The 14,274-nt window shown below is 36.4% G+C and overlaps 1 long non-coding RNA gene across 1 annotated transcript in view; it reads right to left on the minus strand.

The window, feature by feature from the left end:
• The window catches only part of LOC118160667, a 32,468-nt gene that overhangs the window by 10,608 nt on the left and 7,586 nt on the right, over window positions 1-14,274 (minus strand). The window lies entirely within an intron of this gene.

Genomic DNA, 14,274 nt, shown 5'->3' on the forward strand with positions numbered 1-14,274 from the left:
ACAAACAGAGGGAAATAAATTCTCTTTCTTTCTTCTAAGAGTTTTTTTTTTTTTTTTTTCCTGGGTACAACAGATGTTGTTTCCACAAATTAGTTTATAATTTCTTTCATAACTCAGTCAGAACAACCCTTCAATTTATAGTCAGGGAAAAGATTTAGTGCTGCACATAATTCTTGTAATTATGTAACAAAACTGCACTTTGCTAGATGAAAGCCTTGGCTATCAATCATTCAGTTTAGTGTATGGGCAACTTAATCTTCTGTTACACCAGCTGTGCATAGATCAGCCATATACACTGAGGATTTGTTAGATTTCCATAGTATGAAGTGTAAATGACTACTGTGATAGGAAACAGGCAGGCAGCAAGCAGGACAGATAGAGTGTTAAACTGCAACAGCAAAGTAATTAGGGACACCACACACAGCAACTCCTGCCCCCCTACCAATTGGCAAGATGACGGGAAAACATGTAGATACTGCTCTTCAAAATATTGTCAGCAGCAGCAAAGCATATATAGTTCCTCTCCTTAAAATATCCAGAACTTTGCTAGTTCAAAAAACAGAAGATGAAATAATAAAACTGCTTGCACAGCTCAGGTCAGTGACTTGGAGACTGGTGGATCCTGAGCTTTGAAGTTCAGCATGAAAACTGCAAATGTCACACCATAAAATAAAAATTAACAGGTAGTAAGCAAGCAACATAGCTAGTAACACTACTGAAAGTATTGTTCATGTAGTTGTAGCAGCAGGATTTTTTTTAATTTATGTTTTAAATAAAAATATGTTTTAGGTAAGTGAAAAATCAATTTTCACTGATACATAAAGGGGTTACACTGTCAACCACTGAAGCTGAAGTTGCTGACACATGAACAGGTACAGAATACAAAATACACTGATGTTTCTCCATGAGGTCACTTACATGTGCCTGAAGACAAGTGAATCTCCAGGGGTTACTGCATGTTTTTTTTAAGGAAACTGATTAGTGAGCCCCATAAAATAGGCTTACTGCATGCCTTCAATAATCCATCTGGAATCATTATGCAGTGTCTGGATACACTTAATGCATCTTTCATACTAAAATGCTGCAGAGATAAATGGATTAGAAATTCTGACAAAGTATTTCAGAAGGAGTACCACAATAAAGTCAATCACAAAATGGGGAACTCTTTCCCCCACCTCTTTGTCCTTTTTAGAATGGATCTTAGATGGTATTGGGGCACTGAAGTTGTTTGTTCAAGTTCTGAAACAGCTGGATTCCCACAAATTTCAGAGATGTCCTTTAGATTTGTAACTTCTCCAATGCTAGATAGCACAAACTCTTCCTACCTCATCCAGCCTCTTTTTGTTGTTGTTGATGAGGGCAACAGGCTGCCCTCAGCAGTGCCCAGTGAACAAACGGGTAAGAGGAAATGGGCACAAAATAAAAACAACAAATTGAAAAAAAAAAAAAAAAAACTCCATCTGAACAAAAGAAATCACATTTTTACTATGAGGATGGCCAAACAATGAAAAAGGTTGTTGAGTGTTCATACTTTGAGATGGAAAGCAGTCCTTGGCTACCTTCTTGGAGCAAGGGAGTTAGACTCAACTATTTTGTGATTCTTCTTGACTTAGAGAAACAAGAAACACAGGAAGATGGTTTTCCACTCCAGTGAGTTACAACTTACATTGTTGACGAATAATTCGAGTCCTTTGGCTCATATCCACTCTCAAATATGACACTGAAATAACAGAACTGACTATGTCTCTTCTCTTCAAATTCCCACTTGATAGACCAGGAGACAAATTCAGGAAAAAGGCATGCAGTCTTGATAGCATCAAGCCCCAAGACTAGCTGAATCCTAAACTGGATGTAGACTATCTGGATACAACTTCCTCAGAGTTGTGAACTGGTGAGTGCTGAAAGTCTCCAGGAAGAATCAAAAGAATTAAATCCAGTTAATGGTTACTAGAGACAAAAACAAAAAATTACAAAAAAAAGCCTTAGACAAGCCCAAGTTAAACTCCATAATTTAAATGGTGGAAATCCTAAATGCTGTTGGATATCTTCATATTTTCAGTTTTGCAAGAGAAAAATCACAGTTAACTTAGAGACTAAGATGTAGAAGTAGGTTTTGATCCACATCCTTGACCCTCCTGAAGTTAGAAAATTTTAATTTTAATATTGTCAACTCTTACTCAGCAGAAAAGACCTTTAACTTTTCTTATATAACCTGTATATTAAAAGCCCATTATTCATTGTTTTCAGCTTTTTTAATATTAGTGAATTACCTTTTCATTTTACAACCCTGTTCATTACACATAAAAAAATCTGAATTGTGAAATACATGAAACCTTCACTTCACGTTATTACCCTGAAGTCATAAAGGATTAACTGATAATGACTTTATGAAGACTGCTGTCAGTATTTTTCCTATCACCTAGAAATAATGATTCAATAAATATTATGTTAATATTAAGTTAGAAACACTCCATGAGATTAAAAGGAATAAAGCAACCCTGCGCACTCTCATGCTGCAGTTTTTCCACAGATGCAGCAGGTATGAATCAGTCTTTATGTAACAACTTACATCACTGCAATAAAATTGCTCTCTTTGGTGTGAGGTAAAAGTTCAGTAAAAATTATTTATCACAAATAGAAGACAATTTTCCCTGGTCTTTCAAAACACGGGAGAAGGAGGAGTATACTTCTAACCAGGCAGGCAAGCTCACTAAAGAATTAATGTGATGGGTGACTGCTGTACATAGGGAAGGAATAAGAAATACCAAGACATCCCGTGGTCATGACTAGATTCTCACAATGTTGACATGAGAAGTCAAGACTGTCACAAATATCAGGAAGTTGGAAGAAAACACACACATCCTAACATACATACACTAAGATAAAAATAAAAAAAAAAATCAAAAATGAAAGAGTAGAAAGCCTGCTTCTTTGAACATAATTGAAAGAGATGCATAATTTGAATATAGTATGCAGCTTAGCAATACCAGATTCAAACAACAATCCCAGAAGTAGCAAGCTAAGCTGCAATTTATCCTTATTCACAAGATAAAGAAGAATCATGGAGAAATCAAAGGTGATAACCCATTCTTACAGAGTTTAGCACAGTTGTGAAGATAACAATACTTATAACAAAAAAAAAAAAATTCAATTTTGGTAGAGAGTCCTACTTATTTTTCACTTATAGCATGAAAGGAAAACAAGAGCTCACCAGGGAAATTCCATGCTGTTTCTCATGCATATCTGAAAAATTTACTTCTGAATTTTTCAACTCCCAAATACATTTAGAGCAACGATTACCCTCACTGTCCTCATATACTACACTGCCAAAATATTATTGCATTTATTTTTAGTAGAGGTCAATCACAAGTAGAAAGGACAGGTATTAAGGAAAAAAGTTGCACACATAAAAACATACTTTGCTGATGCATGAACTTTGATGATATAGGTTTGACTTGTTTGTAATGAAAGCTGAAGGAACAAGAGGATTTGAATTAAGTCCAGGAACAAGAGAGGACTTTGCATAGCAAAATATATTTCAGTCCATTCACTGAATGAGGTGCTAAATGCCTTTCATGTCTTCTTAGACCTGTGACCTCCATGAGTTACTACTTTGAAAATGAATCCCCTCTGAAATGTGTTTTACTGAAATCAGTATGACTGTTACAGTGTTTCCATTCAAAATTAACTTTATTCTACTACTTGTTTCTGCACAAATGTTTTATAAACAATTATTTCATAACAGACTATCTTTGAATTTCCAGAAGTTTAATTACACATAATAGTTTACAAAACAACTAGACAACCTTAAGACATAACTTGAAAAATAAATCTTTGTTTTCAAACTAGCTCTCACAGCACCCAAAACATTCAATATTCAATAGCAGTTAATAACATTTATCTTCTGAATTATCGTTGATGTACTAGTAAGCTTTCAAGAACAGGTTTCAAAAAGTAGTACTTGAACTGATAATTTTATTAACCTTATTCTTAATTCATAACTTTTTAAAAATAAAAAATCGTTGTATGGAGTAGCTACAGCTGGAGTGATTACAATCTTATCCAATTAAATTCAAGAGTAGTATAAAAGTAGTTACTCTCATGAGCCATTGGGCTCACTGCCCTCAAAAGGGCAAACTCAGATAAAGGAAGAAATAGTCTTCTGTGTGGATTGAGAAATTAAGAACAAAGAGGAAACAATTTTATTAAGACAAAAGAGCATGAGTACTGGATGGAAAGCGTGTCCCAAAATACCACCACTGATAAAACACTAAGAGAGTATTTGGATATGCAAAGGTCTTCTAAGGAAACGTAGAAAAGGACTCAAAGAAAAGCATGGCTTAAAGATCAAGAAATGTATAAAAAGGGCAAGAAACACATGGAGACTGATTTAGACATTGTAATAAAAAAGAAGTAAAAAATACAAGATGGTGAAATAGCATAAACTAAAGATAATATATCCAAACTGCACAATAAAATACTCTGCAACATTCAGTACAGCACATCATGTTGAACAGAGGAAGAAATGGAAGGGATAGGTAAAGTATAAATAATTCCAAAACTGATGTGCAATCACAGCTTTAAACACTGTGCACAATATCACATAAAACTGTAGGCCAAATAGCAAGTAATTTACAATAAATTTAGTGAAACATGACATCACACTGAAAAAGCACCTTTACTGCAGGAAAAGCAGGACTGAGCAGGAAAAGGAGAGATGTTTTCAGTAGCCCAGAATGTTTTAAAATGAGTGCTGAAGAAAAACATAGATTAAATAAAAAAAAAAATGAGAAAGAGGGAAGTAAAAATAAAATACCTACCTAACCAGTTTTTTTGGAGAATAAAAAAATAAAAAAATCAGCAATTCAGACTTTCTTAGAAAGCGTTCTCTAAAAAAAAAAAAAAAAAAAAAGTTATACTTCATTAATATTCTCTACTTAGAATTAAATGAAACATCACATCTCTAGCGCTAAGCAGTAAATCATCAAAACGTAGAAGATAAATATTAGAACAAGCTTCTTAATATGAGTTAAAGGAGGAAATGATGACATTCTCCTTTGAAGGTACGTAATGCTGGGAGAAACCATCTCAAGAAGTTCCTGAAGTACTGAATGTCATTTAGTATATTCATGAATCAAGGCGAATGGGACAAGTACAAAGAAGTTTCTTGGAAAACAGAATTGTGAGGAATAATTAAAGGACTGGAATTAAATGTGAAAGATGAAAATTGAAGTCATAAATTATATTTTCAAGTTGTAAATCTAACAGGCTACTTGGAGACTAAAAGTGTTCATCTCTGTTATAAAATCAAAGCTGGAGAAAGGTCTGTGTTTTACTCAAAAGCAGGGTAACTGCAGGTCATAAACATACCATGTTCGTGAAAAGGCCAATGACATCATATGATGCACAATGTAAATAACTCTCAGAAAATAATAATAATACTGTAGGAATCAATTTCTTTGTGTGTTTACATGAACAGTCGTCATACAAGCACTCAATTTCAGTCACCTCTGCAGAAAAATGATGTAGTCCAGTGGGAAGAGATAGATCTACTAGAACTGCAAGACAACAAGCCTGCTTTACAAGACAGCACAAGAAGAATACAAGTGGTTTTCAAATAAAGGCTGAGACATTGCATTTAAATATGAACGATAAATTAATTAAAACAGATACCACATGGTGGACAGCAAAAGGGATTTCTGGGTTGTGTTACTATAAAAGGAAATAAATATAAATTTACCACTGATGTTTAACCTGGAAATTAGATGACTGTTTCTAATCATTATCTGAATTTCTGAGCAACAAGAAGTGTAAAACATTAATTTTAAGCTAGAATATGATAATGATCCTATGATATAATAAAAAGTATTATAAAGCAAAACAGCATGTGAATTTTATTACTCAGTAGGCACTTTCACTTCCATTCTTCTAAGCAATAATGGCTATTTCAGATCACTTTCTGAACTACCTGTTCTGCTCACACCTCAGTGTCAAACTACTACATTTGGAAAACACAGCAAAGAAAATAGTTTCTAAAAGTGTGTATGGGACATACACACCACAACCCAAAACTCTAAGAAAACCTAGCATAGAAAATGGTTTCTAAAAGGAGGGAAACACACACACACCATGACCCAAAACTCTGAGAAAACCTAGAAACAATATCATGGAAAGGGGTGGAAGCTACAAAAACTATGCAATCTGACATTCAGAGGAAGCACATCCCTATTTCTTAACAGATAAGAGCACGAGCATCTTGTTCAGAATGCTATTCCTGGCTGTGGTCAGAACCAGGTGTGTCAGAAGCAACAAGAAGCATCCATAGTCAAGGATAAAAATTTCCTGATGCTTGCCATTTACACTAGCATGCTTCAACCTAAAACTGTAAGACCTTTTTTAATGGAGAAAAAAAAATATTTCCCAATATAAATGTACAGGGTTTAACTGCACATAGCAGAATTAACTTTGATTCACACAATACTTTTACCTTTGTATTAAGCAACACTAAACTGATGTGGATGCTTGTCAGAACTGGCACTGAGCCAATCTGTATTTAAACTAAAAATATAGTTTCCTATTTTTTGTTTTACAAATTCCAGTATGGAATCCAATAAATGCAGCCTAAACATATAACTTTTATGAAATGCACTGAAGTATGTGATCCATTTCTCAACACCAGTTTTGTTTTCTCATTTTGCACTGCATGTGTTCCAGCTTAACGTACATCTCCAGTCTTTTGATTAAAAGTAATGATCCAGGCAAATGTCAAAGTACGTCTTGAACTCAGTGATCCCCAACTATCACAACAGCTATAGTATAAATATAAAACTGTTCTGATGATGTTTCAGTTGCCCACCTCTGAAGTAAATTATTCAGGGAAAATCTCTATAAAAATACTACTTCTGTTTGCCTCGTCAGAATGATTTTTCTGATGAATTTCAATCACGTCTCATCTGAGCCTTAATTGAGTTTTCCTATCAGTGCTCTAGAGCAGTAGGATTTGATATCACAACTTGCCACTCAATACAGAAAGCTATTTGAAACTGATGAAAGGTAGTCCCAGCCTCACAGACAGTAGAAACAAAGTCTTTGCCTATCAGCCTGGTAATCATATCATAGATAACACTAAATTACTGACAAACATACCTAGCTACACTTTTTTTTTTTTTATTGTATACGTGTGAGTCATTAGATTTTAAAAGAGCATGCTAATAAAGAAGCGAGGTCGAGCCTGGTGTGATGCCCCCACCAGGCACTACAGGGTTGTTTTCAGCACTGCCCAGTCTTCAGTGAAAGATTTGTCTTCAGACTGATGGAAAGGCCCAAGTGCTTTGCACCATGTGAGAACAGTCAGCTGGCTGAGCACGTGAGCCTGAGCACTCACAAGATTGTAAAGTACTTGTGTGCATGAAGTGCAACCAATGAGTAAAAGAAGTAAGCCGTAGGACAATATGTAAAGTGCTATAAACTGCTGTCATACGTATCTGCAGACAACGGGAGTCCTCAGCACACTATTAGTCACTAGTACATCATGTGAAGCTGGGCACTTCACATGCTGCATGAAAGTGGCATCTACAACAACATGATGGGAAGTGCACCAGTCAGATGCATGGCTTGCTAGAAAAGCAGGTTCTGTGAAACTCCACACAAAACTTCACCTATGTACAAACATTGCAGTGAAGCAGGGTTTTATCTCAGGAGACAAAGAAACTGGGCAGACGACCTCATGTGTCCCTTTACTTTCACCCATAGCCACAAGAGCTATAAACTAATACTGCTGAAGTGGCAAACCTCCTTTCTGACAGAAGGGTTTCATGATACTGACACTTATCAGGGCAGCTAAAATTATGTAAAACCATCAACAAATTAAGACTAATAAACACAAGCCACATGGGATATTATTTCCTTTTAACAAGTCATCTTCATATCTCCGCACCAATGGCTCTCTGATACAGTTCTGGGGACAGGGCCTCCAGAGCATAACAGATGGGAAGCATAGCCATTGATATTAAGAGCAACTTACAAATTACATTCCACAGTTCTACTGCAACTCCGCTTTGCCCTCTTTAAAATGTTCCCCCAGTTTTCTTTCTTCCCCACCAGGAAAAAAAAAAAAAAAAAAGCTTAAGAAATAGTTCAATGAACAATAAATAAATAAATATTATTGTACGCCTCACTGAAAGCTTTGGTTTTCATTCCTCCCATCCACATTTCCAACTCAACTTTCTGAGACTGTGGGTGAAAGCTATCCTGTTAGAATTGCAATCTGACCTGGTACACTGCTCACACACGTGGAAGGGGAGGGTGAGGGAGAGCACAGACAGAGATGGAGTGCATGTACAAATCAGGATACATGCCTGAAGCAGTAGCTACAATTCCCATTGGGCATCAACCTTGTATTTGTGTCTAAATATTTCAATTTTGCACAAAAAGTCAGGTTTTTTTTTTTTTGTTCCCATGGCAAAACAACAATGAAAAATGTCTTTGTAGGAGACTTTGAAAAACATATTTACAGCAGGGAAGTATTCATTCAGGTTTTATTTATTTATTTTCCACTACAAATGAGTTTCTTGAACAAACATTTTCACTGAAATGTCACCGGTGACACACAGGTCATTTCGCTGCATTGCTGGAATCAGCTGAGAACCAGAAACAAGCACAAATACTTTACTTATTGTAGTAGCCATTAGAATTGAATTTCAGTATGTTTCATATTCAATTACATTGCCTTTCTTATAGCTTGTGCACATTTCTTTGTAATTCTAGTTTCTGTGTTTGAACCTCCTACCAAGAACACACCATCTTGCTGTTCTCCCTTTTCTTCATGATAATCTTATAATGGAAACGTAACATTTGTATTTATTTATACACACGTGTGCTGAAAGTTATCAAGAGGGTATCACAGCTTCTCCTGCCTTCTGAAGTGTGGAAGGTCAAGGAGACTGTCTAGGCTACATGAGCATCTCAAGTTTGCCACTGTGACTACTACCTTAGAGATTTAGGTTTTTCAGAACCTGTAAGATCACGGACTCCGTGTTCTACCAATAGCCTGTACAGAAAGTCCCATTCTTCAGCTATTTTCAGAAAAAAAGTGTGAATTTGACAGCAAAAGTTTTACTTCATCGTTTACAATCTAGGAAATTATTTAAAATTAGAAAACAAATGTGACAGCTTCTGAACTTCTACAAGAAATAGTAAAAAATCCACCCCACAAATAATATTCTTTCAAGCTTTAGTCAACCTGCCACAAATACGAGGTATATATTTAACTAACCATTTCACCAAGTCAGAGAAAAAGACTTGTCTGACAAGAGTTAATTTTCCTAAGTAAAAAAAAAAAAAAAAAAAAAGGGAAAAAAAAACTTCATTCAAAGTAGCTTTATGAAAATTACAGGAAATTTTACATCCAACCTATTTTTATTTAACACTTTAAAAAACATTAGATTACCACAGAGACAAGGTCTCATCTGCCTGCTCAGATTACACTGTACTTACATTGAACTGTACAGCATACATGATTAGTCCTAAAAGGTCCCTTTGGTGATTTTCACTTTTAATGAACTGGCTCAAATTCATTATACAATAATTGTATGGAGGTTTCACAGATAAGCCTCTGTCTTTAGGGTGCACAGGACAGATAGACCTCAATTTTACTGTAAAGAAAAAAACCACACACCATATTTGCTAAATGAACCATAGATATTAATCTGAAATCTTCCAGGAACAGTGAAAGAAACAAACAACAGAAAAATTACAGGTTCAGTTGGGTAATGGGCTTCATTCAGCTACCAGTTTACACCAGTTTATAGCACAGGTGAAATTACACTGATTTTCACCACTGTCAAAATGCGGAAGCTTTCTTTTGATAAATGCAGTTTTTGATTTTTTCATTGCTACCTTTCCAAAGGTGGAGAAAAACCACCAAAAAAAAAAAAAAAAGCATTTACATGCTGGATAACAGCTAGTCAGGCTGTCCTACTGCCTGGATGGGTACAAGACTTGGCAATCAGTCAGGTTTTGGACTTTCAGCTTCAATACAAAGAGTCAAGCTGTCACCAGAAAGAACAATCGCTAGTTCTTGCCAATGTTGCCTAGTCATGCAGATGTTATGAAGGCCTCTCAACAGGCTGGTTTGTTGTGTTACTGAGTTACTTCATTTTTTAGGAATTAAAATCAAACTTCCATTTCCCATAGACAGATCTTCCTCTTTTACTTTCCAGACTATATGCAACTTGCTATTACTGGGGTGAAATCAAAACCCAGAAACGTGCAACCACCACTATATTAGACCTGTACACAAGAATAAAAGAACAGTTGCACTGAGTCAGAACAAAAATAAACCAGCCTAATATCCTGTGTCTCCTGGTAGCCAACAGCAAATGTTTAAAATATTTATATATAGATAATATCATTTTATATTTGTCCTGAGTAATCCATAATTTAAGGACTTTTTAAATCAGACATCATACTTGCACTTGTGTCAACTAACCCTAGATAGATTCTTCATCCACAAGTTTGTCTTACTACCTCTCACATTCTACTACATTTAACGCATTTAAATCTACCAGAATTGAAACTGACCTACTGGTATGGAAACCTACCAGAGCACTTCTCTTAGAGAAGAGTCAGCTGAAAACCACCAGATAAAGACTCTGGGGCTTTTGCAGTTGCAGATCAGATGCCCTTAGACACTGCAGTTTGGAGAAATCCATCCCTCAAGCTGGCCACTCTTTATCTGGAAATGCTTAAAAGTCAATTCTGCTGTAGGGTGGACCCTCTGCACAAACCAAGTATCCCAGGGAGTGCCTGCCTTTGTGTGCAACGCCAAGCTCCTCCTTTCCAGTAAAAAGGAGGAAAGGTGAACAAATACCAGGTACTGCAGGCGCTCTGGAACTTCTGATGGCAGCAAGGGAATTGAAGTTCGTTATTTCCTTGTGACACCTTTGCTGGAGGATTCAGGATGTTCAGGACTATGCTGTACTAGATTGCTCCCTCATCATCATATCAGTAAAACGCTGCTGAACTTAGGAACAGCTAGGCTACCTCCAGGGAATATCACTTAAGGTAGACATCAAAGCACTTCTTGCTACTACTGAAGGCCCTTCTTTTGTCTTGCAGCTTGAGAGTTGCCATCACCTCTGCTCTGTCTCCTGTCACCCTCCACCCAATGGCCACGGGCAGCCTAGTAAGGAAGCAAATCATGGACCTCACAGACCCACAGCCCTTGGCCAGACACCACAGGCACCTAGACTTCCGAAGTGCAACCAGAAGTTGTACATGCAATGACCTGCTAAGAAACTGAATTAAAAAACAGACAAGCAAACAACTACAGCTAAACTGTAGTAAACACACACCACTCCATCAAGCAGGCCCTCAGATTCAACCTTTGCGCCCATGCTTCCAGTCCTATTTCAGGGGCAGCTGCTTTCTCACAGGCAGAAAGCCTGGAGTATGGAAATATGCCAAAGGTGTGATGGAGCTCAACCTGCTCAAAAGAAAGTTTCAGGGCATGGGGGAGACAATGGTGATTTCTTACCCAGCAGCTGTAAAAACCTTAGTCAATTGCATACTACTTAAAGGAAGACCTCCTTTGCTCACACAGCAGGGCAAAGATCAAAACGGCAAACAGCAGGCAAGGTGTTCAACATGGTGGGCCACGAACTTAATGAGCCAGGCTCTTGCTCCCTGCAGCCTTCTGTTTCACCAGAGGAACAGCAGACTGTCCCACGCTCAGAATCAGCCCTCCTGGCAGGCTGCATAGTAGAGGAAAGCCCACTGCCCTCAAGTTTCATATCCCTGAGCTGAATGCCGGTGGGAGACACAGTAGCCAAGGACTCCTCTGGTGTGGCATCAGGCCTCCATCTGCTTCCCATTCCTACTTGCCTTTCCTTAGGTGGTATGTATCTGGGGAAAACAGCTCCCAGATACCCTGTTACGTGCACTTCACTCCATCAATTTCTGAGGTAACTACAATTAACAAACCACAAATATATATATACACACGCACACACCATAAATATATGCATATATAAAAAGCATCTGGTAGCTTCTAGATGCTGTTCATTTTTGCATAATTAAATTAACCTAGTCAACCTCTTCTGGGGAAAAGAAGAGTTGATGCACTTGATGTGAAAGATATAACAAACCATTTGACAGATTTCATTTGCAAAATCAGTTTAATTTACTTCTTCCTCACCAAAGGTGAAATTTCATTAACTACTAGAAGTTCTGAAACAAACCCCTGTAACTATTATGCTAACTAACAAAAGAACATTTCATCAGACGACATCCGACTAAGGCTTTTTTGTTGGGAAGGAAAACCCTTCATACTTCTATACTATTTATCACTGTTCTTTCCTTATTCTTGAAGTAATGCCCATCTGTACTGCTTAGTTCTTTCCTCATTATAATGCTCTAGTACTTGTTGAGCTTTTTACTTTATGTTTGAGTTACTTAATGTTTGAGTTCTATTGCTTTTATATGGTTTAACTAAATATGGCATTTTTCATGTCATGTTATAGCATACCAGAAAAACACTGATTGCAATAACTTGTCCAAAAATAAGGGGGGGGTAAGTTCTATTATTCATACAGAAATGTGGAAGAAGAGAGATGACAAAGAAAGATTTTAATCATCTGCACATAGGCAGAGCAAAAGGCACAATTAAGAATGAAGGAGATCAGGTTGAAACAACAAACAATTGCTTTTAAAAGCAGTTTTTCAGAGAATTTAGAAGAAAAAAAAAAATGCAACTCTTGATTTAACCCCAAGTATTGCACAGAAATTATTGTAGCCCCTCTGTAAGACTGGCAATAATAGTCACATTATTTCTGCACTATGAAACAGGCAAAACAGTACTGCAAATCAGTAGAGTAATACTATCTAAAGTTTAGTGTAAAATAAACTATAAATATAAGCTATATATAATTTGTGTATAAAAGATATGGTAAAGACTAAACAGGTCACCTAAAAAAATAAGCTGTAGAATGGACAATCTAAATATACTCTGTTCAAGGTTCAGGATAAGTAGCACTCTAAAAACACCAAAGGGAAGAGATGGCATAATTAAGCAGCTACATAAAGGAGGCAGTTAATACTTAACACAGCAAGCTTTCATATGAAGAAATAATAATAATAAAATTAAATTAAAAAAGCCTGGTTAAGTGATACTAAAGTAGATCAGAAAAGCTCTTGAGCTGCAACAATGGCAAGAAGCTATCACACTCAGTTGGGCAAACGGGTCACCAAAAATATGTTGAAATTGTTGCAGAAAGACTAACAAAATTATTTGCATTTATGTTTAATACACAAGGTCCATACTCCAAGTCAATCTTACAGGAGATAATTTTAAGAAAATTACTCAAAGCTCAAACTAAAACATCAAGGTGTTACATTAATAACAGTTATGTCTCCTACCACTTGCATCAGGTTCTACAAAAAAAAAAAAAGGAACAACATACCTAATTCAGTGTTAATCTTTATGAAGGTTGATACACAAAGTAATTCACAGAACTACATAGAAATCTAGTTTGTTCTGGGAAAACAGAACAATTATACTACAAGAATTACTAAATACATTTGGAAACAAATGCATGACTTCTGTTTAAACAAACTACTTCACAAATCTACTTCAGTTCTTTAAAAAAGAACACAAGTTTGGATGAACTGGTGATCAAATAACATAGTGGTTTACTTGCACTTTTAAAAATAAAGCCAAACAACAACAAGAAACAGAAAAGCCTTTTGGTTGTGACCAAAGTCCGTGCAGGAAGCCTCAGTCCCCCTCTTGGGAGGGCACCAAGTAAGACAAAACACGGTGCTAAGTCACTGTCCATCTAAAATGGTGTGTGGCTGTCAGTAGGATGCATCAGTATTTTAAAGAAACATCTGTAGCTGGAAAAGGAAGGGATGGTAAGCTGACAATTGGAATATTGTACCAAATACTTTGCAGTAGTCAAATCTACAGCTAACTACAAAGCATAGAAATATCCTAAGCTATTGAATGAGTGTCAAATAAAACTCAATAAATGAAAACGAACAATTTGAAATTGCCTATTAGCATTCAGGAAAGATGTACAGGAGCTACCGAGGGAGAGGGGTTTTGTGGTTGTTTATTTTTCAAAACATCAACTCAAAACCTAGCATGGCAAAGAAAAAGAAAGAAAAAAGCACATACAGTGTTAGGAGCTACTAGATGCTTTGCCTGAAAGCTTGGGTGTTTTTTTCCCATTAAAAATGAATTTCCTTTTCCATAAAAATCTACACTTCTGACAT

The sequence above is a fragment of the Oxyura jamaicensis genome, chromosome 1, assembly GCF_011077185.1.
Source record: "Oxyura jamaicensis isolate SHBP4307 breed ruddy duck chromosome 1, BPBGC_Ojam_1.0, whole genome shotgun sequence".
Classification (NCBI taxonomy): Eukaryota; Metazoa; Chordata; class Aves; order Anseriformes; family Anatidae; genus Oxyura; species Oxyura jamaicensis.